The 4,457-nt window shown below is 39.8% G+C and overlaps 1 protein-coding gene and 1 long non-coding RNA gene across 2 annotated transcripts in view; one reads left to right on the top strand and one right to left on the bottom strand.

The window, feature by feature from the left end:
* Window positions 1-61: 61 nt before the first annotated feature.
* LOC104944644 (uncharacterized) lies at window positions 62-1,571 on the bottom strand. Its single transcript, XR_798243.1, has 3 exons — window positions 1,485-1,571; window positions 1,353-1,396; window positions 62-137 (listed from the first exon to the last, which is right to left on the bottom strand). It is a non-coding gene; the product is annotated as an uncharacterized lncRNA (long non-coding RNA).
* Window positions 1,572-3,564: 1,993 nt separating this feature from the next.
* cox11 (cytochrome c oxidase assembly homolog 11 (yeast)) overlaps window positions 3,565-4,457 on the top strand; it is a 3,204-nt gene continuing 2,311 nt past the window's right edge. The window contains exon 1 of the mRNA XM_010770215.1: window positions 3,565-3,680. The gene's annotated coding sequence lies outside the window, so the exon portion shown is untranslated. The remainder of the gene's footprint in view (window positions 3,681-4,457) is intronic.

The raw sequence follows: 4,457 nt of genomic DNA, 5'->3' as shown, positions 1-4,457 counted from the left end.
CACACACACACAAACACACACACACACACACACACACACACACACACACACACACACACACACACACACACCTCTTGTGGAAGGCAGCCAGCAGTCTGGGGTCCAGGATGTTCTCCTCTGGCTCCCAGCTGTTGTGCCTGAAACCAATAATAAGACATCAATTACAAGTAAAGAAAAGAGCTGCTAACTCTTATCACGTGTCCGGTCCTTTACTCATTGGACTGAATGTATCTGCGTGTTATTACTCTGTGTGCGTTGGTGATAGGGTTAGGTACACTTCACCTTGTGACCACCACGCTGCTCTACCAGCTGCAGAACACTGTAAACATGTCAGTATGCATGAACACTAACATGTGTTCCCAGCTCTAATGGGCGTGACCCAGCAGAGCCTGCAGACGTGTGTACAGGTGTAACAGCCGCAGGAAGCATACACATACCACACAATGTGCAGTTTGTAAATACGTCCACATGTATGCATGTGACCTGGTGCGACCTGCAGCAGTTAGTCGTGGTATATCTGTTATAACAGCTGCAGGAATAAAGCACATATCTGACGACGTGCATGAAAACAAACACAGTATTTCCAGTTCTCATGGATGGGAGCTAGCACTGATACATCAGGTGTAACAGCTGCAGGAATAATGTTCATATCTCACAATATGCCGTTTAAAATGTGTTTAAATGCATGCATGTGACCTTCAGTAGTGACACTGGTACATTGGGTATAACAGCTGCAGGAATAATGTTCATATTTCACGATGTGCATGAAAGTAAACACAGTATTCATGGCTACAGTTGAGTTCTGGTGTAACAGCTGCAGGAGGTATGTGAACATGTCAATAAGCATGAAAGGAAACCCTCATGTCCCAGCTCTCAGATGCATGTGAGCCAGTAGATTCTGCAGAAGCTACTACAGGTGTAACAGATGCAGGAATAATGGAAACATGTCAATATGAATGAAAACAAACATCGCATTCCCAGCTCTAATGGATGCATGTGACCCAGCAGAGCCTGCAGAAGATAGTGCATGTGTGTCGGGTATAATAGCTGCACATATTCGACGATGTGCATGAAAACAAACACAGTATTCCCAGTTTTAACCCAGTTTCAATGCGTGCATGTGACTGGTGCAGCAGCTGTGAGGGGTATCGGGTTTCCTGCTGTACATATGTATTGTTTATATTAGTTATAAACCTTCTAAAAAATGCGTTTCTTCCTTTAAATTCCCTTTAAAATGCCTTGAGTCCCCAGTTCGTGTTGAATAAAGTCCCCGAAACCCCGCTCATTGTTTGGGGCCATTTCTCCATGTTATTTGCTGTTAGCATGTCGGTGGCTAACAGCTAGCTACTCACTTTGAGGACCATCCTCTCCATTTCACCAGGTATTCAAACTTCCCCTGCGGACACAAACACACACATGTTAGGGGGCATGTTAGGGGAGAGGAGCGAGGCCTCCCGGAGCCCTTCTGCCCGCTGAAAGCTTACCTTTCTCGGCCGTTTGCTGAGGATGCATTCCGCATCAAAGACCTGGCCCACTGTGACCCCCTCCATTATCCACTGCGCGCTTTTTACCCTCCCCGGACACCGTAGCTCCGTTACTGTGTAATGTCGCATTTGTTATCTTTTTATTTCACCTTCACCGGACACCGTAGATCAGTTATAAACACATGTACTACTTTATTATTATGGTTTATTATATTTCTGTTACAATAACAACATTATTATCGTAGAAACTGATCATATGATATGGAGTAATTAATTAATAGGTATTTAATGTTATCATAGTTTACCTATTTAATGAATAATAAGGCGAACAAATATTATCATCATTGTTTTTTTTACACATTTAAAAGAAATAAAGCTAAGATAATCATCGTGTGAACTCTGTATTATTATTTTAATTATTATGCATTTTTTAATTGCATTACATTATATATTGTGTCTAACTATTTCCTATGTTATGTAATAAACATGTTGAATTGCACCTGTGATATTATCAATCCTTTACTTTGCTTTCTTTTAATGCTCTCATATTTTGCACTCGTGTTGTTATTACTTAACCCTTTCATGCATAGGTCACTACAGTAGACAGCAATTCAAAAGGTGTTTTCTTGCATTGTTTTTTGCCACTCAGTGGAAAGTCAGGGTAAGTGCATGATAAATGTCTCCAAACCAAGATGGACCACAGAAAGCCAGATGGACCAAGTCACCTGCCGATATCCTGCCAATCCTTTTATGGAAAGCGTCCCCTGCAGGTATAAAAAAGGTGGTGACATCAAGTAACAACTAAGGAATCATATAATTCATAAATGATCAAAGTATTGATTTTATGTTTGCAGGAAATCATGATTAACCACCTGTCCACTACAGTGGACGTCATGCATCACTGGCTATATTTCAACTACAATGAATACTGGTACTGCTGCTGCTGTTCCCAGGGCCGTCCCTCCCTACAGGCAGATCATGCAGACTGTGTGGGGCCTCACCTTGTGGAGGGGGCCACACCTTGCGGAGGGGGGCCTCATCTGAGGCGCACCTATGTGCTTATGTGGCGCAATTAGGGTGGCGCGGCACGGTTTCGCCGCTGCGAGGCTCCACTAGCACTCATCTAATAACTGTGCGTGGGGCCTCAAATTGGCCCCTGGCCCTGGTTATTCTTGAAAATACTTCATTTGCAATATCTTTTTGGGCCGTAAATCAATATACTTATGTTATTGTTATTATAATGTCATTTTAAGTTTGCACATCTTTATTTATCATTTTTTCAAAATGTACATCTCTTCAGTTCAAACCCTGAACGCATACTGTCCACCTGAGTGGACATATACAAATCTATTTGAAAAAACTAGATACAAAATAAATAAAGTTCAAATCTTGTTTTTCATGCCCCAAGAGCAATACAAACACTTGGTAAAAAAATCCTGACTGAGGTTTTCATAATTCATGCATGAAAGGGCATGGCTTAGTTGAATACTCGATTCTGATTGGTCCATTGGGACACCTGCCCTTTATATAGACCACCCTCAGAAGCCTCTTCTTAGGACCAGAGATGCGAGCTACACGACACCGAGTTGGACCTCTGACGTTACACCAAAGAAGCAGGAGAGTAAAATATCATAACATGGTTAAAACAGCAGACTTAAAATATATAAAACCCAACATTAATTACAGGTGAAAAGCAGTTCTGAAAAGGTGTGTTTTGATGTAAACATGATGTTTAATGTAGATTTGAAAGGATGACCTTTTCTATAGCTAACGAACCTCGTTTAAAAACTGCAGAATTTAAGATTATAGTGGGTTTTAACAAAATCCCTCACGTATTATAACTGACGACATGTTATTAATTGACACGGTTCCTTAGTGAATTCGGTATACATTTGATCATGACTAGATAACGATTAAAATGCCTGAAAATGAGTGTTTTGATTTGTGGTAATGTAATATGTGTCTTGCAGTAACACGCCCTGTCCAGCAGGTGGCAGCACGCGCCTTTAATCGTTGGTCTGCAGCCTGCCATAAAAGCAAATGAAGAAGAAGAAGGAGGAGGAGATGTGTGCGGAACCTTTGTGCTCTTATCTAAAGGGGGACTTGATTGAGTGTTGCACACATCTTATGGATGTTATGTATGTTCGCTGCTGTGTTTCCGATCAGCTGTTATAACCCAGGATTCATCTTTCTGAGGTAAAGGCTTGTTTTGTATTATCTGTAACTGAAGAAACGTGTGTTTATAATGTATTTCTGTTAGTATGATGAACCAGGATACCAAACCTGTGACTCCTGCAGGTCAGAGGGGTTCATGCACTCTTTGTATTTCCAATAAAAACATGTTTAATCACTATTTATTAAGTTTAACTTCATCTTTAATGTGGATTTGACTCGTTGTATAACAGTGGTTTAGGTTACTGTTAACAAAGCTGACGAGCCTCGTTTAAAAACTGGAGGATTTAAGATTATAATGGGTTTTAACAAAATCCCTAACATATAAGAATATAAGTGAGGACATTTTATTAATAAACATAATCTGCTGGTGAATTCGGCATACGTTTGATCCACTAACAAATAATTAAAATGCCTTTCTTTAAGTAGTTTCACCTAGGGACCGTCAATACATTATAGCTTGGATAACACAGATCCAATGTTATTTTTAAAGCTTCCTTGCTCTAAATATGCTTAAACAACTATATTAAATGTGTGTTATGAGGCATTATAACATTCAACAACCTGTTTAATCACTATCTGTTCATCTAGACATCATCTTTAATGTGGATTTGACTCGTTGTATAACAGTGTTTTACGTTACTGTTAAAACAAGTGAAAGAACCTCCTTTAAAAACTGGATAATTTAAGATTATAATGGGTTTTCACAAAATCACACACATATTACAATATAACTAAATACATGTTATTAATTAACACGGTTCTTTCTTGAATTCGGCATACACGTGATCCCTTTAAGGG

Source organism: Notothenia coriiceps, unplaced genomic scaffold, assembly GCF_000735185.1.
Source record: "Notothenia coriiceps isolate Sejong01 unplaced genomic scaffold, NC01 NC01_scaffold00008559, whole genome shotgun sequence".
NCBI lineage: Eukaryota > Metazoa > Chordata > Actinopteri > Perciformes > Nototheniidae > Notothenia > Notothenia coriiceps.
This window is presented reverse-complemented; position numbering and strand designations above follow the sequence as displayed.